At 40.5% G+C, this 23,398-nt stretch overlaps 1 long non-coding RNA gene and 1 other non-coding gene across 5 annotated transcripts in view; one reads left to right on the top strand and one right to left on the bottom strand.

The window, feature by feature from the left end:
- Positions 1-23,398, bottom strand: part of LOC103879636 — an 81,480-nt gene that overhangs the window by 35,243 nt on the left and 22,839 nt on the right. The window lies entirely within an intron of this gene.
- Positions 12,409-12,621, top strand: LOC116271567. Its single transcript, XR_004180182.1, has one exon. It is a non-coding gene; the product is annotated as a small nucleolar RNA U3 (small nucleolar RNA).

The raw sequence follows: 23,398 nt of genomic DNA, 5'->3' as shown, positions 1-23,398 counted from the left end.
ATCCAAGAGGAGAGATGAAGAGAATGTGTGTGTGTGTGTGTGTGTGTGTGTGTGTGTGTTTCATATGTTCCATTATCACTTCCAAGGAATTATTTTACAAAAGGAAATATTTTGGACCCAGAGTAGAAATTAAAATTCCACTTAAGGATGGCGACACCCACATTAGGGACCATCCCATCTGATAGACAAGCAATTGACATTCTTTATAAGCAACCTTGCTAAAAGTTAGCCAATGGACCACCAAATCATTTGACTTTTTCATTAGCATCTCTAAGACTAGAGTTGATATCTATTTCTGTTGGAGGGTATCACTGATTTCCATAACCTGAGAATCCTTGACTTTCCACTTTTACTGAATATTTAGATGAATAAATGATGTTGGTTCGAATATCTCAAGCAAGACAGTGAGCTCATGCCTCCAATTCCAGAACAATGAATGGCCTCTACTGTTCCCTATTTATAGTAAGATTGCTGAGCTATCAGAAATGCGTCTGCATCAACTTATAGCAGTGGTTTTCATGTTTGTATGCGTGGCCTCAGCCACTACCCATCATCAGGTTCTGAAGTGTGTGTGCTCACACAGCCCTCTATCCACTCATCCTCCATCTCTGCAGAGAAAAGGAAGAAGCAGCTTTTCTCTTCCTGCACCCATTTATCCCAACCCTGTTAGTGTGCCTCTCATTCATTCCTTTCCCTTTCCTTACAGCCCCAAAGCTTTAGTCTTGTAAAGAATTGTACCCTGCCCAATCTCTGCCCCGCATAGAGCTATGAAACTTTCAGTACATTATAAAGAGGCTAGGCACAGAGGCTTAGGCTAATTCTCAGTCACCTTTTGTGTGGCTAAGTGCAAACAAGCACTTTTTATCAGCTCTCCCCTCCCCAGCGTTAGAGAATATTATTAACCCCAAAGAGCCTCAGGGCGCGCTCTCTCTCTCTCTCTCTCTTATTTTCTAGCTGCAGGATCAAACCTCTCTTCATTCCGGTTTGTGGGTAAGAGACGTGCATTACACATTCTTGTGTGTAGCCATGAGTGTACAAGCATTTCACTTCCTTTTTCGTTTTATATCCTACCCTCATGCCTCTGTACCCCAGAGTCCCTGTTTCCTGGAATGTCCTTGGTAGCTGACCCCAAACTCTTCAGGAAAGGAGAACAGTGCTCCTGCAGCCCTGCGCCACCCCCACCTGATATCTCATTAGAATTAAGGGCATTCAAAGAAGAACATTAGCTGACAAGGCTCTTTGAAGAATTTTTTCCATTCCTGTAAGAGGATCTTCCCAAAGGGAGATTCAGATCACTGCTTTGGTTTGTTTAGTGCTTTAACTTTAGTTTGCAGCTACCCCTTTGCAGGGAATCAATCAACAAATATTTAATCAGCACCTACTATGTATCTATCACTCCCAGCCTCTCCAAGTGAGAAACAAGGGAAACTAAAGCATAATCTTTGCCCTCAAGGAGAACGTGACCTACTTAGGAAGACAAAGCTAACACAGAACAATTAAATGCTACACTGTGGATCTAAATAAGGGAGAGAGTTGTAGAAAACTATATCCTAGAAGAGAGAGAATTCGTCTTACAACTTGAAAGATGGATAGGATTTAAACAGGGAAAGGAGAGAGGTCCCTAAAAGCAAGAGTAGCTTGTTTAAGGAGGGCCGCTAAGGAGAATGCACCAATTTGGAAGAGGATAACACCCTGGGAAGTCTTGGGAAAGAGGCTGATTAGAGCCCAGAGTGTGGAAAGTCAGAGACTTCAGTCAATTTGAACACAATCTTGATGCTTTCTGTACTTCATAATTTTAGAGTTTTCCTCAGTGTTTTTTTTTTGGGGGGGGGGGGGGGGTACTTTGTTGTTTTTGTTGTTTTGAGACAGGATCTTGCTCTGTCACCCAGGCTGGAGTTCAGTAGTGTGATCATAGCTCACTGCAGCTATGATCACTGCAGCCTTGACCTCTCTCGCTCAAGCTATCCTCCCCCGCTCAGCCTCCCAAGTAGCTGAGACTACAGGCATGTGCCACCATTCCCAGATAATTTAAATTTTTGTTTGTTTGTTTGTTTAGAGATGGGGTCTCACTATATTGCCCAGGCTGATCTCGAACTCGGGTTCAAGCAATCCTCCCACCTCAGCCTCCCAAAGTGCTGGGATTACAGGCATGGGCCACCATGCCCAGCCTTCCTCAGATTCTTTCCCTGAAAAACAGGGCACATTATCCTGAGGTTGTGATGTCCGACATGTCTGGAATTACGTGATGTATATGTTGCCTGAAATTCAGTCTCTAGCTAGGAACATTGCCCTTTTGTCAAACAAGTTTTAAAGCATTATTAAAACAGTCAAGCTGTAAAGACATTAATTGCAATATTTCTTTAGGGCATTTGTTTCCACCCCGACTCCTCTGAGCCCCAGAATTCCAAAGGGGGAGCCTCAGGGGCAGCTTTGGGAGATGAGACAGAGATAACTCAAGTGAGGGCCTGGGTGCCTTGAGGCAATACTGCTTTTATATTACTTGTTATTGGTTTTCCATTTAGGATTTTCAAACACATCAATAAATTCCTGGTGAAAGTTTTTTGTTACTAGTCATTCCACCGTTTATAGGTCATCAAAACCACTTATCCACTTATTTGGGTTGAATCTTCCTTTTATTTTATTTTATTTATTTATTCTTTTTGAGGCAGGATCTTGCTCTGTCACCCAGGCTGTAGTGCAGTGGCTTGAACTCCTGGGCGCAAGCAATCCTCTCACAGCAGCCTCCTGAGTAGCTGGGACTACAGGTGCTCACCATCACGCTCAGCTAATGAATCCTCCTTTTAAAGACACACACACACACACACACACAGACACACACCACTGCACCACTGTAATTACAATATGATTGATAGATTCATTCACTCATTCCCTTATTTCTCATAAACTTGTTGATGGCTATGTACCTAGCACCTACTAGTCAACATCATATGATTGATGGAGTTTGGCCTTGAACACCAGCATAAGAAAATAGATGTGAGGAGGCTAGTTAATGACAATGATGACAACAACAGTGATGATGATGATGCCAGTGCTGAGCGCTTACTGTATGCCAAGCACTGTGCACCAAATACACTTATTAATTTAACTTTTGACACATTCTTATGAGTTATTATTAAACTGAGACTGACTGAGGTTTAACATATTTGCCCACAGTCATGCAGCTAGGAAGAGGTGGAAACTAGCATCAAAGGTCATGCTCTCAGCCAGAAGGATTAACTGACGTGGCTTTATAATGAAGCCATGCTACCAGAAACATTCATTTGTTCTTTAAATATTATTTTACACAAGCGGATATTTTCTGAATATTTTCTTTATAAAACCTCTCACACTTACGGGTTAAATAACTATCCCCTAGACCCCTAACCAGGGAAGACCCTCCCATCATACTTTTCCTTGCTTTGACAGCTGATCCCTCCCTCCTGCTCAGAATCCACAGTCAGCCAAATGCAAGGCAGCAAATTAAAATGAGAAAATGGACACAAGACCTGAAGATCACTTTTAGAGAAAATAGGAGCTACCAAGCTCTAATGCAGTATATTTTTCAAAACATGCAACTGAGGTAGGACACCAGCGGGACTCATATCCAGGTCCCAAGGGGATAAAGTGAAGAAACCTGCAGGACCCAGCAGATGGTGAGGAAAGCTAGCTGCCCTCATTGCCTGTTAGGATGAGACTCTCCACCAGTGCTATGATGGTTTACAAATGCCATGGCAACGACCTGAAAGTTACCACCCCTTTCCGTGGCAATGACCTGGAAGTTATTGCCCTTTCCTAGAAAGTTCTAAATAACCCATCCCCTCAAATTGCATTGACCCACCCCCTAATTTGCATGTAATTGAAAGTGGGTAGAAATACAGTTGCCAATCGCCCAAACATTGCAAGTTGTAGGCCTGCTGCCTAGGAGTTAGCCCTGTTCCTCAAGGAGCACTACTGTTCAATAAATATTGCTGTTTAACACCGCCAGCTTGGCATTGAAATCTTTCCTGCACAAAGCCAAGAATTCTCCAGGATAAGCCTTAAAATTTTGGGGCTTCACAACCATTAAGGGGAGACACACCCTATTAAATTGTTAGTCCGGAACTTAGAAATATAAGAACATTATGTGCTAACAGGATTTGGGTACGTGCTGGTGTCACAATGCAATTTTAAAAAGGGGAGGGGGTCAATTGCTCTGGGAAAGGGGAGTCTCCCCCAACATTATCCAGTTGTACAGTAAGTTACTATTACTCTTATGGTCAGTAGGAACAAACACAGGCATACTTTGCAGAAATCAGCAAAATTAACCAGGCCCTAAGCAACTTCTTATTTGTTGGGTTCAGCAATGCATCGTCAACAAAGGCAGGAGGAAAAGTGAAACTGGAGGGTGCCACCAAGATGTTTCCTGGCTAGAGTTATTTCAGAACACTATCATTTCCACCAGAGAGCTTTAAACATTTGCGTTTCTCCTATGAATCAGGCTGTATGGCATCAAAACAGACAAACAGAAAAAGTATATTATTAGCATAAAACAATATTAGCATAAATAGAAAGGGAATCAGGATATTCGGAGGGGTGGAAGAAAACAGCGTGTATAATATGTGGCCTACTCATTTCAGTCGACTTCAGTGTAGCTGATAAACTATGAAATTTCCATAATAATATAGAGTACAGAAAGCAAACAATTTTATTTGATAGGGAAATTGCATCCTGATACTGGATATAAAATTCTACAGCATGTTCAATGATATTTTCAAAGCACTGAAAATATAGACGTATGTTTTCATTTTACAATGCAGTTGTAATGTAAATAATAAATCCACCACAATTTGGCTGGTCCAGAGACTGCTGGCATCATTAACTCAGAAACTCAGAGATGCAAACGCTCTACTTACCTTGCCAGGCCCTCAGCCAGAAGTCTCCTATAACTCTGCGGATGTTTATACATGCCCTCTGCTTCATCTACATTTCTGTCTTGCTTAAGGGTCTTCTGGGGTTCCCTATTGCTATTTGTATCACATTTTAACCAGCCATTGCTCTTTGATGCCCTTCTTTCTCCCTGCCTGTATCCTCTTTTTATTTCTTCCTACTTCTCCACACATTTTTTCAACAACAAATCAAGACCATCTTCCCTCAGCTTCCCAATACTGTTCATGATAGTAGATTGATCGAAAAATGGCCACGCCGCTCGCTTTTTTGTATCTCTGCCCTTTGAAATGTAACTGCAGCTCCTCTCATCAAAAAGGCTGGTCTCATCGTTTTTTGGAAACTATAGTAGCATGCAGTGGAAGGAACAGAAGATGAGATCAAAACCAATCCTTAGAATACCTTCCTTTTATGTGTCCTCTTTTTCTTTTTCTTTTCTTTCTTTCTTTCTTTTTCTTTTCTTTTATTCCTTCCTTTCTTCCTTCCTTTTTTCTCTTTCTCTTTCTTTCTTTTTCTTTTCTTTTCTTTCTTCCTTCCTCTCTTTCTTTCTCTTTCTTTCTTTTTCTTTTATTCCTTCCTTTCTTCCTCTCTTTCTTTCTCTTTCTTTCTCTTTTCTTTTCTTCCTTCCTTCCTCTCTTTCTCTCTTTCTTTCCCTTCCTTCCTTCCTTCCTTCCTTCCTTCCTTCCTTCCTTCCTTCCTTTCCTTTTTTGAGACAGGGTCTTACTGTATTGCCTAGGCTGGAGTGCAGTGACATGATCTTGGCTTACTACAAACTCTGCCTCCCAGGCTGAAGCCTCCTGCCTCAGCCTCCTGACTAGCTGGGACTACAAGTCCGTGACACCATGATCAGTTAATTTTTGTAATTTTTGTAGAGACGAGATTTTGCCATGTTTCCCAGGCTGGTTTCAAACTCCTGGGCTCAAGCAATCTGCCTGCCTCAGCTTGCTAGGATTACAGGTGTGAGCCACCACACGCAGCCCCACTTTCTCTTAAAATTCTGCTACTACTATGGGAATAAGTGCATGTTAGCCTTCTAGAGGATGAGGGACCACGTGGAGGAAAGTCCAGGTATTTCAATCAACAGCTGTCAACTCCCAGAAGACCCGCATAGTCACCCCAGCGTTGCAAAAGACACATGAAAAAGATGAGATCAAAACTGCCCAGCTGAGCTCAGCCCAAATTGTCAACCTCCAGAATCACATGCTATTGTTTTAAGCCACTAAGCTTTAAGGTAATTTATTACACAGCAAGAGAAAACTGATACATCTATGTTGTCGTGTTTTCCTCTTCCTTCCCTGCGTTCATCACACCTGACAAAACACTTATTTCTTCTAGGAATTTCAACGTATCTTGGAAAATGACATCCACCAACCAAACAAATCAGACCTATCAACAACTCCCATATATGAATGTGTGGGTAGATGGGTAGTCACCATGCTAAAGGATATGAACGTTATTACCAGTTTCTACCAACACCACTCCCATGATCATTTTTAGTTTTTATTTTCTGCCTCCATATCTTTTTTTTTTTTTTTTGAGACGGAGTCTCGCGCTGTGTCACCCAGGCTGGAGTGCAGTGGCGCGATCTCGGCTCACTGCAAGCTCCGCCTCCCAGGTTCAGGCCATTCTCCTGCCTCAGCTTCCGAGTAGCTGGGACTACAGGCGCCCACCACCACGCCCGGCTAGTTTTTTGTATTTTTAGTAGAGACGGGGTTTCACCATGTTAGCCAGGATGGTCTCGATCTCCTGACCTCGTGATCCGCCCGCCTCGGCCTCCCAAAGTGCTGGGATTACAGGCTTGAGCCACCGCGCCCGGCCGCCTCCATATCTTTTAACATGGGAATGAACATTTGAATTTACCTACTATTGAGAAATTACTAATGATTACTTCAAAATTTTTCATAGATTGCCTAACATCCACTAATTTTTCTAATTTTAAAACTGAAAAATACTTGCTTTCCTTCAAAGTCACCTAGTAATGTGAAGTACCTCTGTGAAACAAATAGAATTGAATCCAGTGATTCCTATGTAGTTTATTAATTTCAGCCCTGACTAATTATTTTCAGCCCTTTAGCATCTGAACCATAGCTATTGTGAAGCAAAGGCTTTCAGTGTCTATACCTCTATGACCAACATTTATCCAAACTACAATGTGCATAGTACCTTGCTTCTCATTTCTCTCCTAAAATGCCTCAAAGTCTTATCTTTGAATGTGTAATTTAATTGATTTTTAACCAAAAATTAAATTTGTGTATAAAACTCATACTTTCATCAAGAACATAACTGGAAGGAGGCATCAAACTTCCTAATTTCAAAATATATAACAAGCCAGGTGTGGTGGCTGACACTTGTAATCCCAGCACACTGGGAGACTGAGGCAGGAGGATTGCTTGAGACCAGGAGTTTGAGACCATCCTGGCCAATACTGAGACTTTGTCTCTACAAAAATCAAAATAAAATAAAAATATGTTATTAAGCTACAGTAATCAAAACAGTATGGTACTGGCTTAAAAACAGACATATAGACTAACAGATGGTCAAATAATCTTTGACAAGGGTGCCAATAATACACAATGGGGAAAAGATAGTCTCTTCAATAAACAGTACTGGAAAAACTGGATATCTCCATGCAAATTGGACAATTGTACCTTTATCTTAAACTATACCAAAAACTCAACTCAAAATGGATTGAAGATTTAAATATAAGACCTGAAACTGTAAAACTCCTAGAAGACTACATAGGAAAATAACTTCTTGACATTGGCCTTGGCAGTGATTTTTTTAAATATAAAACCAAAATGCAGGCAACGAAAGCAAAAGTAGACAGATGAGATTACATCAAAATAAAAAGATTATGCACAGCAAAGAGAACAATCAACAAAATGCAAAGGCAGCATAAGGAAAGGGAGAAAGTATTTGCAAATGATATATCTGATCAAGGGTTGATATATCCAATATATATAAATAATTTCTACAACTCAGTAGCAAAAAGCAAGTAAGTTGATTAAAAAATGGGCAAAGGACCTGAACAGTTTTCAAAGAAGACATACACATGGCCAACAGGTATAGGAAAAGGTGCTCAACATCGCTAATCACCAGGGAAATGGAAATCAAAACCACAGTGAGATATCACCTCACATCTGTTAGTATGACTATTATAAAACAAACAAATAAATAAACAAATAAACAAAACCACAATGAGATATCACCTCACATCTGTTAGTATGACTATTATAAAACAAACAAATAAACAAACAAACAAGTAAAAGATAACAAGTTGTTATTGAGCATGTGGAGGACAGGGAACCATTGTACATTGTTGGTGAGAATGTAAATTAATAAGTCACTATGGAAAACAGCATAGAGGTTCCTCAAAAAATTAAAAATGATGGCCAGGTGCGGTGGCTCACACCTGGAACCCCAGCACTTTGGGAGGCCAAAGTGGCTGGATCACCTGAGATCATGAGCTCGAGACCAGCCTGGCCAACATAGTGAAACCCTGTCCCTACTAAAAATACAAAAATTAGCCAGGCGTGGTGATGCATGCCTGGATTCCCAGCTACTCGGGAGGCTGATGCAGGAAAATCACTTGAACCCAGGAGGCTGAGGTTGCAGTGAGCCGAGATCGTGCCACTGCACTCCAGCCTGGGTGACAGAGCGAAACTCCACCTCAAAAATAAATAAATAAATAAATAAAACAACCCTATGACCCACCAATCCCACTTCTAGGTAGATATCAAAAAAAAAAAAAAAAAAAAGAAAAAGAAAAAAGGAAATCAGGATCTGAAAGAGATACCTTCACTCCCATATTCATTGCAGCATTATTCACAATAGCCAAGATATGGAAATAAGCTATATATCCATCATCAGATGAATGAATAAAGAAAATGTGGTACATACCTACACTGGAATACTATTCAGACTCACAGAAAAAAAAAAGAAAACCTTGCCAGTTGCAACAACATGGATGAACCTGGAGGACATTATGCTAAATGAAATAAACCAGACACAGAAGGACAAATACTACATGATACCACTTACGTGAGGAACGTAAAATAATCAAATTCATAAAAGCAGAGAGTAGAATAGTGGTTGCCAGGCACCAGGGGGAGAAAGAAATGGAGTTATTAGTCAAAGGGTACAAAATTTTATAAAAGAAATATTTTGTTAAGGAAAGAAAAAATAAATTTGTACCTTTATCATTGACAAATTCCATTGGCCTAGCACAGCACCCAGCAGATAGGAAGAATTGGGTCACTTTGGTTTGCACTGAATCTAACTTGGACATTGCTGCAATTGCTTATATAATATATATTGAAAGAATATATCAACATCATATGGACTTTACATACATTAGCTGTACTCATTTTCAGTTTCATGGATAGTTAAAGAAAGATTGAGAAAATAATTTCTTGTAAAACATATTCTTGGAACTGCCATCAGGAAGTCTTAATTAGGATTAAGCTTGATGCTAACAAAAACTCAAAATAACAGTGACTTAAATAAGACAGAGGTTTATTTCTTTCTCAAGTAAGAATTCAAATGTTGGCAAACCAGGGCTGTAAGATGGCTTGCTCCCTGAAGTTCCTATGGATCCAGAATCCTTTTAGCTCATGGCTCTGACATTTCTGAAGTAGAAATCTGGCCTCATGATACAAGACGATAGTTAGAATTCCAGCCATCATACCCACATTTTGGGCAGCACGATGAAGGAAAGGACAAAGAAAAAAGGACAAAGGGCACATGCTTGCTGTCATTTAAGGAAATTACTTGGAGAAGCTGCTTAAATCCCATCGGCCAGAGATTAGTCAGACGGCCATGCTGAGTCACAAAAGAGTCTGATGAAGTCTTTTTAAAAAATCTACTATATGCTCAACTGTAATCAGGATATTCAGAAGGAAAGAACAACTATCACAGTATGTAACCAGCAATCCCTGCAGAAATGTGCTCTACATTGGGGAGATTGTCTTTACATTATCTCAGAGCATAAAATTGCCCATGACTTGCCAGTTTTCCATTTTGTCCTTGGTTTGCGAAACAGCCACCTAACAGACAAGCTCTATCTATACTTCACTATGGCATTGAGTGGGGAGAAAGAGATCCTTTTCCAGTTAGGACTCTTGTATTAGTCTGTTCTCACGCTGCTATGAATAACCAAAACTGGGTAATTTATAAAGGAAAGAGGTTTAATTGACTCACAGTTCCACAGGGCTGGGGAGGTCTCAGGAAATTTACAATCTTGGTGGAAGGCACCTCTTCACATAGTGGCAGGAGAGAGAAGGAGTGCAAGCAGGGGAAATGCCAGATGCTTATAAAACCACAAGATCTCATGAGAACTCACTATCACAAGAACAGAATGGGGGAAACCGCCTTCATGATTCAATTATCTCCCACCAGGGCCCTCCCATGACATGTGGGGATTATGAGAACTAGAATTCAAGATGAGATTTGTGTGGGGACACAGCCAAACCAAATCAACTCTCTTCTGTTGAAAATGAAAAAAAAAAAAAAACCAAACAAACAAACAAACACTCCGCCAAAACTAGCTCAAGGCAGAAGAAAGTGTATTGGCTCACATAGGTAAAAAGTCCAGGATGGGATTTTCTCCAGGAACAGAGAAATGTTCAAAATATCTCCAAAAATGTCATCAAGACTCATTTTCTGTCCACCTCTCTGTGGCCTCTGTGTTCGTCCACTCATTTGCCTTATTCTTGACTTACCTGTGGTGGCAACAGGAGCACCAGCTCACCTGCTTCCAGATTCGAGTCCCTTGGGAAAGAACAACAGTCTCCTTGTGCCTCATTCTGACCGGGTCACATGGCGGATGAATGAACCAAATCCTCTAACAGAAGAGAATGTTAAGAATGGATGTGATGCTTTTTAAACTATGTGGCCTGCGAGTGGGAGAGAGTGGTTCCCCAGATGGAATTTGGGGTGTCATTTTACCCTAAAAACAGTGAATGGATACTGGGAAGACAAATAGTAAATCTCTCCAATGGAGACATACTTAACACGATGTGGGATTCGATTGGTATTCTCCATTACTCAAGATGTAACCACTTCCCAAAATATTCCCAGGACCATGGGGCTAAAAATAAAACCAATTTCATAGGCTTGATGTGAGAACTGAATGACAAAACATACTTGCAAGAGGATAGTGTAACATCTCCAAGCAGGAAGAAAACTTGTCAAGACCCCATTCTGGGAGGGTTACTATTACCCTCTGCCAGATTAGGTCACTAGAAAATTGTCATCTTCAGTATTGTTTCCGGCATTCAGTGGTGCCCAATTGTGGAACTGGAGAATCCCTAAGTCAGGTCTTTCCTGCCTTTCCCTGTACACTATTATCATTTCACCATCCGAAGTACGTATGTCTTTTCTGTATTCTACTCTGTTAGATACCTTTTATGAAAACTTTTATTAATACTACAGAATCATGGTCAGGCGCAGTGGCTTATGCCTGTAATCCCAGCACTTTGGGAGGCCGAGGTGAATCATTTGAGGCCAGGAGTTCAAAACCAGCCTGGCCATTATGGTGAAACCCCATCTCTACTAAAAATACAAAAGACTAACCGGGCGTGGTGGCAGGCACCTGTAATCCCAGCTACTCAGGAGGCTGAAACAGGAGAATCACTTGAACTCAGGAGGCAGAGGTTGCAGTGAGTCAAAAATCACGCCACTGCCCTCCAGCCTGGGTGATAGAGCAAGACTTTGTCTAAAACAACACAAAACAAAACAAACCTCCAAAAAACCACTACAGAGTCATTAGTCCGTCTGTTGTCAGTATCACAAAGTTCCCATTTCATGTATAAAGCCTTCATCACATTGATTTCTAGGTAAATTTACCATCTCCCAACACATAGTCTCTGTAAAAATACCAGCTGTAGAAGTTATCTGAAAGCAACTGCCCTTTATGATTTCTGCCTTTACTTTCTTTCTCTGTCTCCTCCCTCAGGGAACGCTGGAACAGGAGACAGGCCCCAGGTTTGGGCAGGAAGTTCGAGACCAGCCTGGCCAACATGGTGAAAACCCGTCTCTACTAAAAGTACAAAAAAATTAGCTGGGTGTGGTGGCAGGCAGTTTTCAGGCTGAGGCCAATCTAACTACACACACCAGGAATATTCCAATATTTCTTCAGCAATGTTGTCCCAGCACTTCACTGGTTAACTTTTTATGTCCACCATTTGTGGATTCCACAGCTACTTGCCAATGGTGAATATTGATCATCATGATTATCTACTGAGCAGCTACCATATCCCAACTACTCCTTGCATGTTGTTCATTATTTTCTCAACACTCAGCATATTTGCAATGTGTTATTTCATATCACAGACAAGGAAACTGAACGCAGAGACGTTTTATTTCTTGCCAAACATCACATGAGGATGAATAATGAAACTGATGTGAAACCAGAATTGTCCAATTCAAACATCTCTGTTGTTTTTTTTTTCCACTCTGATATGCTGCAATTAAAAAGTTATTTCTAAGACTGTACTTTCCGACATCGTTTCTATAGTTGGTTGTGAGAGAACTTTCTCTGAACTTGTGGAGCACGGGAAACCGGGAGGAGGAGGCACAGGGTGCTCTCCACATGCGTGAAACCCGCTGTGGGTGTTGCTTTCCTGCAACTGCCATTTGCCACTGATGATCTTCTCTTCCTCTGGAAGAGTAAGAGGGGAAGGACACAGTTTCAGTGCTTCCCATTTATAATTAATTAATTAAGGGCAGATGCAGGGGCTCACACTTGTAACCCCAGCACTTTAGGAGATTGAGCAAGGAGGATTCCCTGAGTCTGGGAGTTTGAGATCAGCCTGGGCAGCAGAGTGAGACCCTGCCTTAAAAATTTTTTTTTTCTTTCGTTTTAATTTTTATTTTTTTGAGACAGGGTCTCGCTCTGTTGCCCAGGCTGGAGTGCAGTAGTGTGATCTCGGCTCACTGCAACCTCTGCCTCCGGGTTCAAACGATTCTCATGGCTCAGCCTCCCAAGTAGCTGGGATTACAGGTGCCTGCCACCACACCCAGCCAAAAAAAGTAATTTTTTTGTACTTTTAGTAGAGACGGGTTTTCACCATGTTGGCCAGGCTGGTCTCGAACTCCTGACCTCAAGTGATCTGCCCACCTCAGCCTCCCAAAGTGCTGGGATTACAGGCATGAGCCACCGCACCCAGCCAAAAAAAAAATTTTTTTTTAATTAGCCAGACATTGTGGCATGTGCCTGTGGTTGCAGTAACCATGGGGGCTGAGGTGGGAGGATAGGTTGAGCCCAGGAGTTTGAAACCAGCCTGGGCAGCAAAGTGAGACCCTGCCTCAAAAAAAGAAAAGAAAAAAAACTAAAAAGCTATTTCTTACAGATATTCATTGAGTGGAAAGCAATTTAATTTTACATATAATAAGTTATTTCAAAAAGAACTATAGTTATGTGTGGCAATTTTTCATAAAAGCCTGATACAAATCAAGATCTACCACGGAGTCAGTAGGTGTGCTCCAGAGACACCCTTCTTGACCAAAACAAAGCGGGGCAGAGGTTGGGAGGCCTTTTGGGCTGGGCTCCAGGACACAATGACTAGGAGATGATGCAAAGCGCATGACAGAGTAGAGAGAACTACACAATTTGCTTCCATATTAGACTCTGCAAAAGTAGTTCTTAAATGTTAGCTCACATGCAACCCAGTCACGTTACTGAGCAGATTCCTGGACTCCAGTCCTGAGTGATTCTTGCAGGTGGTCCATTGACCAGATTAGGAGAATCATTGTCCAAGGTCTCAAAGCCAAATTTAGGACGCTGAGAGAAAGAATCCTAAGTGGTTGAATGGGAAACTGATTCTCCTTTTGAGCACACCTTAGATTCAAATAATTGATTGGAGAAGATCATTCTATACAAAAATCTTCTGACCTGCAGAGTTTCTATAGTCTTGAGAAAGAAAAAAAAAAACATGTATTTTTGGAAAAGATTGAATTTAATTATAATTTTGCAAATTATACTGTGGGAAAGGTCAACAAAAAGAAGTGTATTGCGGATGATCTTATAAAAAGAACCTTTTGTAAAGCAAACAATTACCTTCTGATTTGTCTACTCTGAACGCTTGATGTTTATTTAAATTGGATGTTCTCATAGCAGGACACACCTGATACCTGGCTTGTCTAAACACTTAGAAAGTCAAATTGTCTAGTTATCAAAGCCCATCTTATTTCCTGAACACGTATGGATGGTCCTTCAGGAGTCATTTCACAGTGATGTGCAGAGAGAAAAACGAAACAAACAAACACACAAAAAACAAATCATTGTTCCTGAGTGCATTTTCTAGCCTATGTCTAACTTTCTAGTGGATAAAGGCAATAAAAATGTTTGGGTCCAACACTGCAATATAATTTGAAATTCCTTGCTTACTGAAATCCTAGCCAAAAGGCTTTCTTTAGTTTTGTATTAAATTATACCACTTGGTTGGCGGCCTTAATCAACTTAACCGATTATTTACCAGATCACCATTTGCCTCTGTGCAGACACCCCGTCAGAGCTCAGGTGGACAATTTCTTGGGCCAGAGCGCCTTTCTTTTTCCTCAATACCAAGACTGTCTCCTGCCACACCTTTAACAGTGCTCTCCATCCGTAACCTCAGGTTCATAATGCAGCTTTGTTACTTGGTTTGTCTAAAAGCAATTAGTAGTTTCAGATTTTTATTTCCTCTTTAGGGGAGAGATGATTTGGGGGAGAGTTGGTGAGGTGACTGAACAAAGCCAGTTGAACAGTTAATACTTTAACCTTGCGTATAATTTATACAATAAACAAAGTCACATGCTTCCCTAATAATTTAGATGTAAGCAAATGTTGATTTATTCAGGAAGGCTACTGCCAGAAGCAAAGCCTGCAGCACTAAAATTTGAATTAAACTAGGACAGAAGCAGGCTAGTCTATAATAACATTTGTATAATTTTATTTTTGCCCTTGGCTCAGTTCATTTCCTCGTACAGTAGATGCATGAAATTGGTTCTTCAGCCACCTTTAGCTGATGCTCATTGATATCCGGGCAGGCAGAGAAGCAAGAGAATGCACCTTTCTAAGCTTTGTGTTTTCAATCATAAGGCCTTGACTTCCTAGGTCATTTCTGACAATGATTATCTTTCTCTGAATTGTGTTTTTGGCAAATATCTCAGAAAAGCTTCATTTAACCTAGAGATACAGTTTCCCCCCTCTTACTGTGAGGGGACTGTTAGAACTGAGACAGTTAAATAGATGCAAATGTTGTGCTGTTTTTATTCCTTTATTCAAGCCCTGGGGCATGAAATCTGAGTTCTCTTACTCTGCTTTCAGCAGTGAAATAAGGGCCTGAAAAATTCTTTAAATGATGGTGAAAAATAAACATTAACTTGAAACAGTGAGGAATCAACCCCCCCTTTTACTATTAACCTTTGACTTAAGTAAAAACTCGGACCTACATTTTACAACTTACCACTTGTGTTGGGATCTGAGGCTCCTTTTGAGGGAGCAGGCTCAAGCTGGTAAATAATTTTGGAGAGCTTCTGAAAAGTAGATGAAGTTTTACATCCAAACATAGGGAAACCTGGTTTTTTCATGGCAGTTCCTTAAATAATGACATTGCCAACACACACAGCACACACATGGAAGCGTTCTCAACCCCCATAATCACCTGGAAATGTCTTACCATTTTTATTCTTCCTCCTCCATACTCCCATTTTAGGCAAAGTAACAGCATTTTAGAGCGTCAAAACTTCTGAAATGAAGAATTTATTCCCTTAGTTCAGGAAATCAATTATGCTAAAAATTCTTCCTGACCTTTTATTTAAGGGGAGTTAAGAAAAGATAAAATCCTAAAAATTTAGAAACTAAAGAATTGGTTTTTACACTTTATGTGCAATAATGCATTTATGCCTCACTTCTTCCAGCTGAGAAGGTAAATAGCAGCCCTAGTGTTTTGGAGGCAAACATTGTTCTGTCCTATTCTTGGTAACAAAATCTGCTCCCAGGCCTTCTCCATCCCTGTCTGATTGTGCCCTGGGGCTGTTGCAGGCGGCCAGAGGAGCCTTTCAGAAAATCCAGGCCATGTTTTGACTTCATTAGAGATTCCAAATAGAACAAGTTTTAGCCTGGCTCAGGCTTTGGTTATGAAAGTTTCCCACAGCTCTCAAAAATATACAGAATAATAAATGGCTGGGCAGAGAAATAGAAGGCAATAGTCATTCCATCAAAGGTTTCTAGTCACATCATAAACTACAATTGCAGAGCCTGAGGAGCTTATGTCACTAGGACCCAGAGATAAAATGTTTTGCCTTTGGCCCCCGAGGTCACGCGCTGGGGCAAGAGCTTTGAGGTTGGGTCCTTTGTTTGCAGACTGGCAGGGGAAGGGCACTTGATCCCTGCCTAGGAACAGAAAGAATGCCTCTCTCCCCCACCCTGTGGCCCCTTGGCCTTCCCTGGGGACAGACTGTGTGGCTCAGCGGGCATTGTGAAACCTTCCACCCCAAGGGGTGGCTGTGAAGCTTCAAATGTTTTCGGGCATTTCCAGCATAAAGGCAAAAATTGATGAGTTTCAGTGGGATAAGCTCTGAGGCTCCAAGGAAAAACCCCTAAGGCGGTGGGTGTGAGGAGGAAACTTTTTATTGTCTTGCTGCAGATTTTTTCTTTCATTTTTCTTTTCTTTTTCTTTTATTAAGTCAAGATGTTATATGAATGCACCAGTTAAATATTACATGCAAACTTCTTAAGGGAACCATTTCCTCCCCAGTTTACAGATCAGTCTCCAGTTTGTCCATATTCCTGTTTCCCATCCTTCTTCCTCCTCTCTCCCTTGTTCCAGGTTCTCCCTTCTCTTACCCCCAGCCTTTTTGGGGAGGAATCATAAAACCACACTTTAATGACAAACTCCAGAAGGCTAGACCTGATGAGGATCCTAGATATTCACCCTACCAACTTCCATGGAATGGCCTTCATTTTCCACACACTTTTATTTCAGAAAACATATGAACTACTAGAAGTCAGTCAAACAAGGAAGGATTTACATTCATTTTTTTCCCCCAAATAGTCTTAATATACATGTTTCTTGCTAGAAGCAGATTTTGTTGATGCTTTATTTTTATTTTTTAAAGCCAGTAACTAACTGTAGCCTGACAATTCCTATCCCATCACATTGATATTAGATTGGTGGGCTGTGACTTTGTGACATCAAAGAAATTGATTACAACTTTTTTATATGTGGCTCACACGCAGCCATTGCCATGATCCAAACATTATATGCTAACCTCGGAATCACGGAAGTGACAGGAGAAACACACTGTGGTTAGTGATTAAAGACTGGACTCAAAATTGTCTTCAAACCCATTTTTTAAAAGTCTTTGAACATGACCAAAATTGTATTAATGAGCTTTGGCTGGAAAGAACACTACAGTGTGTCTCTATCTCCATTTCTCACATTTTAGTTAAACTTATAAACCCTTCCCCCAGATGGGCTTCCCCTGGTAACCATATTAAACAGAAACATTAGGTAGAATCCATAAGAAAATATTCATGCTTGTAATCCTAGCACTTTGGGAGGCCAAGGGGGGCGGATCACCTGAGGTTGGGAGTTCTCAAGCAGCCTGACCAACATGGAGAAACCCCGTCTCTACTAAAAAAATAATAATAATAATACAAAATTAGCCAGTCATGGTGGTGCACGCCTATAATCCCAGCTACTCTGGAGGCTGAGGCAGGAGAATCACTTGAACCCGGGAAACAGAGGTTACGGTGAGCCGAGATTGCACCATTGCGCTCCAGCCTGGGCAACAAGAGCAAAACTCGGTCTCAAAAAAAAAAAAAGAAAAGAAAAAAGAAAATATTCATTCCTTTTTGTAAATGCATAAACCATCCAGAAAATATATACCTTAAAAATAAAAAAGGGGTTTAGTAAATATTTTATATTTCACTCATCTGGAATTATAATAGAAAGGAAAACTGTTTTATTAGAAAATTTACCATTTGCAGGGAGGTGTGTGTGCCTATGCCCCTGAGTCTTTATTAAGGCAATGGAGGAAAAGCAGCCAGAAACAAGGTGAAAAGAAGTTCATTCACTGTCTCAGAAAATAAAGACCTCAGACTTTCTAAATGAAAATATACCATTAGCATCAGATACTAATCACAAGGTAATTATTTTTAAAGAGGTTCCTAAGTAAGACACACACACCCATGACACCCTGAGGCTAATCTATGCACCGAGAGACTTATTCTGCCCTTCGTTGTATGTGAGTTAGTTGTCCTTGGAGTGAATAAAAGCTGCTTTCCATGTTATTCTACCCTCCTGTAAAAAGAAGAAAAAAATGTCACTTCAGAAGATACGGATAAAAATGCATCTGATTAAAAAACATTCCTCAAGGGCAATTTGGATAAAAGTTAAACTGGGCAACATCAAACTAGGCCCCTTCCTATAAAATATATCAAACTCAAAGAAGTTTCTTGTTTTTGTTTTCTTTTAAGTTACTAATCTTTTTAATGAATCTCAGACTCCATCAGCCAAACTGCTTTTTTGGTAAGAACAGTTTTTACCTATGTAAAGGCAAGGATTGGTTTGACAGAAAGCACCCAAAATATTAATGACACGGCAAAATATCTTTCTATTCTTTAGTTAAGAAAAAAACTCTGTTCAAGGAATTTCAAGTGAACAGAATTGTCCACACTGGAAAGGACAGTCCTCGTCAATCCAGGTGACTTACTATGGGCTTATGGTCCCTAAAAGTGGCCCCCAGTACCCCCCCATATCCCTGCTGGCATGAATTACAACACCGGGTCACCTCTTCAAGAAATCCCCATTAATAAGCCTCCAACAGTGTAAAATATCAGCTGTTGTGGAAATTTTTTTCAAGTATAAAGAGAGTTTCTGCCCTCATTAGGCTACATGTTATTAGACTGCATGTATATCCATATCTTATACCAAGCCTATGAGCTATCCAATGTCCTATAACTCCCTTTGGAGCTATATGCTAGTCAGTACTCTTCATTCATTCATTCATTCATTCCTTCATTCATTCATTCATTCATGTAACCTCCCTTATTGAAGACCCCACAATGTGCCAGCACTGCTTCTAAGAGCTGGGACATCAGACATGAAGGAGACAGGTAACATCCTGCTCTAGAGGAGTTTATTTCTCCCAGGCAGAGGCATTCAATAAACTAGCAAACAAATGAAGAAAACCATTTTGGACAGTGATCAGTGAAATAAAAATAAAGGAATGTGGTCAGATAGGGTGGGCTAACGTGGACGGAAAGTCTTTGTTGGGTAGGTGGAGATGTTGAGCTAGAATCTGAATGTCAAGAAAGAGCCAGTTGTTGAAAAGCTAGGAAAATGAATTCTGCTTGTTTTTTAGTAAAGATTGATTTACTCACATTATTGTATGGATTGTACAACCTCACAAGCAGTATCACAGACAACTCACAGGATTCCAAGCAGAAATTCAAAACCCAGGCATAGCAAGAACGCTTAGCTTTTATTTGCCAGCAGGACAACCCCAGGCATTATTGCTCAGCTGAGGGCATATTTAATTACCAAATGCTCTGCAAATGTCTTCCAAATTGTATAGATAAAGCCATCTAAATTGCTGACTTTCAAGAGGATATATTCCTTCCTTTATCATAGAAATGCCCCATTCCCTGATGAATTTGCATTTCCAATGATTCACCAATCATTTTAAATTCATTTTAATTTAAAATTATTTTCTTAAATTCTTCTACACAGCTGGGAATCTGTAAAGTGCATTTGCTTTATTTCATTAGATAACTAACTTCATTGCTACCTGAGCAGTTCTTTGCTTCAGAAAAACATGCAGCACTTCTGCTATTTCACTGTACAGGCAGCATACTCACCATGCCAGCCAGATTTAGAAATGATTGCTTTTGCTTGTGGCTTACAAGAAAAGACTTCATATCATATATTAATTTTTAAAGTGTTTTCTTAAGCCTCATTTTAGCCTCTATGGCAAACCCAGAGGCCAGGTAAAAATGAATGGTTATAATATGGTTTTGTTTAAAGGCACGAAAGTTAGCCATAGCCTTTCCCCATGACACATCTGGACACTTCCATTATGGTCACTTAGGTGTCTGATGGTTTGTCAGAAAGCTAGCCATAACTTAGGCAGAAAACTGGACTCCATTAAAAAAACATTAAAAGCTGAGAGGGAGGGAAGTTGATGTGGCTTGGCTCCCAGCACTAAGAAAGCAAGAGTGCATGGTGAAGCTTAGAAATAGAAAGTGATGTCCTCATAAAAACATGGCTCCAGGCTGGTGTGCCACTAGAAATTCTTCTGTCAGTTTAGAATATTTAGCTCTAAGGGATTTCGACTTTCAAATGTATCTTTGGATGCAAAATAGACTGCACAGGAGGAGATAGCATAGAAGGGAAAGAAGCGTTTGCTCCCAATTATGATCAGCTTACGTTAAACTGAAAATTCCTTTTCTTCCAGATAGAATATTTGATTAGAAAGGGGGGCAAGTAGATTAGAGGAGCTACCTTGCTGACATCAAGTGATCCTCTGGCCTCCGTAACTAGAAAACGTTGCTGATAACTGATAGAGCTAAACAATATTAAAAGCTTCAGCACTACTGGTTATCAGGGGAACCTTTCAGCCTAATTGGAAAGCTCAAAGCTTCAGGCATCTGAAATTTTTTGGTTTAGGGCTCTTCTACAGCATTCCAATGCAGTATATCCAATCAATAATGTGATGCTATGCACAATACCATCACGAGGCTTATTAACTCCCCTGAGTTTTGTATTTGACTTGTTAAACTGTAAAAAGAGTTGGAGAAAACAAACAGAAAAGAAATATCTCGGTCCCTAGCTGCCAAAATATAAAATAAATAAACAAACTCCAGTGCTCAAAGAAAACTGAAAAGGGCAAAGTGGAAAATATATACAGATGTACTTTCATGCACAAAACATGAGCATCTTGGATGATTTCTCTTAGTGTGATCCGTCCTGTGTTTTAGGCAAAGGGGGCATCCATCCAAGCAGATTGAATTATGTGCTAAAATTCAGTTATGATGATGTAGATTCCACTCTAAAACCTATGGACATGAGGCTTTTTTCCACAGCAGACTGTGGTGCTTTTCAGCCCACCCTGGTTACAGGCAGTGGTTACAGCTGCAGCAATTAGAGGCGGGCATCCCAAGGAAGTTCAATATAGTCGGTTCCTCAGAGCGACAGCTGTCTGCATCTGGGATACTTCACAATTTTCTTACCAATCTCCTTGCACAGAACTAAACAGCAGAATCTTCACACTCTGGTGACTCTGACAGAGCCCGCTTGATTCAGATGTTTGTGAAATTGTCTGCTCCAGAGAACTTCCGCTGAAATCATCAGGGAGGTTTCGACAGCACCAACCAGAAAAAGTTCTTCATTTGGTTTTGAATTTTCCTTTTCCCCCAAAGGTTCACCAAGCTGCCGCTATAAGAGGTTTGAAAGGGAACACAGGTGGTATTAACAACCGAGTGAAAGGTAAGGAGCAGAAGTTGGAGTTCAGATCAAATCCAGCACCTGCTCCTGCCCTGTGATGGGAAACAACAACCTCTAGAAACACGCGGCACAAGCCTCTTTTCTGTGCCTGAGTTAAGAGATACACAGACCTAAATCTGAAGTTAAACACACATATTTATTCACATTTTAATCTATCTGAAGTGATACTACAGCCCACAATCGCTGTCAGCCAGCAGCAGTCAGCCGTCGTTGTCATTGCGTATACACGGGCATGAAACTGTGCAATGGCTGGGAAGAGAATCCTGAAGATGAGTGGGGACATCTCTTAGGAAATGCTACATCACCAACACTCTTGACAGCAAAGCAGATGATCCTGTGCAGCCAAACAGGAACTTGATGACTCCAAGTTGGAAAATAATTCAGAAGAGTCAGACTCAGAATGTGAAGCTTCCTAAATACCTTAACTAATTTATTTCATGTATACTTTCCTTATTACATACGCACAAGAGATGTATATGAGAGAAATCCATGCCAAAATAAGTTTAAAACCTTTTTCAGGGTCTCACTCTGTTACCCAGGCTGGAGTGCAGTGGCTCAGTCTTGGCTCACTGCAACCTCCACCTCCTGGGCTCAAACAATCCTCCCACCTCAGCCTCCTGAGTACTGGGACTACAGGTGCACACCGCCATGCCTGGCTAAATTTTTTTGTATTTTTGTAGAGATGGGATTTCGCCACGTTGCCCTGGCTGGCCTCAAACTCCTGGGCTCAAGTGATCCACCTACCTCTGCCTCCCAAAGTGCTAGGATTACAGGCGTGAGCCACTGAGCCTAGCCAAGAAACTGTTCCAATAGGTATACAATGAAAATTCTAAGGAATAAAACAATTACTGTGGTATAGTTGTGGTGGTACATCTTTCTTTCTGCATGGTACATAAAATCAATACAACCTAGACATCTAAAATTCAATGAAATATACAATTTTTGTAACCTGGAAGAGTTTACCTAGCTTCTCTGAGCTTCAGATTTCTTTCCTAGAAAAGGAGAATAACTCCCAGAGAGATGGTGGCTGACAGAGCCAGCTCAGATAGAGTTCACAGAAGTCTACGTCCAACATTGTCTATTCCTAGTCAACAGTAGTAGCTACTCACCTCTTGTCATTCATCTGTTTCAGCCTGGACACAATGCAAGTATCACAAACATACTCATTTACTTAACCCGGTGTACTTTACTTTGTTCATTAAACTCACCAGCCATGCACCAAGTGGACAAAAAAACAAGTACCAAGAAGGCCTTGATGTAGCGTATTTTTTTGGTGATCATCTATGAAGCAGATAAAGTGAAATGAAATGATTGTTTGAATCCAGTGTTCTAATGGTAGAATAATTGTGATGTCAAAACAGATTTTTTAAAATGCTACTCCAGTGGAATAGAAATGAATACATCAATCTCAAAGTGGATAGAGAAAATTGTTTTTTTTTTTAAAGGAAAACTTTTGACAGTGAAAGAATGAGCCAACTAAAATGCCAAATTGTGTTTAAGTCAAAAGGTTAGATGACAGTTATTTTTCTCTGATTCCAACAAACAGGAAAAGGGGAATATGCAAATGAGCAAACGCAACCTAAAGTTAGCTTTTATTTTTACTTACTGTTTTCCTTTTAGAAAATCCAGTTTTAACTGGTTGTTTCCTTTTAAAATAGTAGAGAAACAGAGCCAATGGGCTTCCAGTTTCCATTTTCATTCTTTCTTAGTATTTTCCTGCACAAATCTTCACCATAATACTGTAGATATCTCCTTTCTGCTTTGTAAGGTCACAGTTGGTAGAGTCATATACAGAAAAGAACAAGTTAGCCCCCTTATGCCTTAACAAATGTGCAACTGTGCTCTTTTAAAAGACTAGATGGCTGTTCAGAGAGATAGAAGGGTATCAAAGTAGAGAATATGAAGACAAGCTAACAATCACTAATGTATTCTTAGAGGCAAGGCCTCTATTAAAATGATGGAATTACAATTTACGACCAAAT

The sequence above is a fragment of the Papio anubis genome, chromosome 19 (genome assembly GCF_008728515.1).
Source record: "Papio anubis isolate 15944 chromosome 19, Panubis1.0, whole genome shotgun sequence".
Taxonomy (NCBI): Eukaryota; Metazoa; Chordata; class Mammalia; order Primates; family Cercopithecidae; genus Papio; species Papio anubis.
This window is presented reverse-complemented; position numbering and strand designations above follow the sequence as displayed.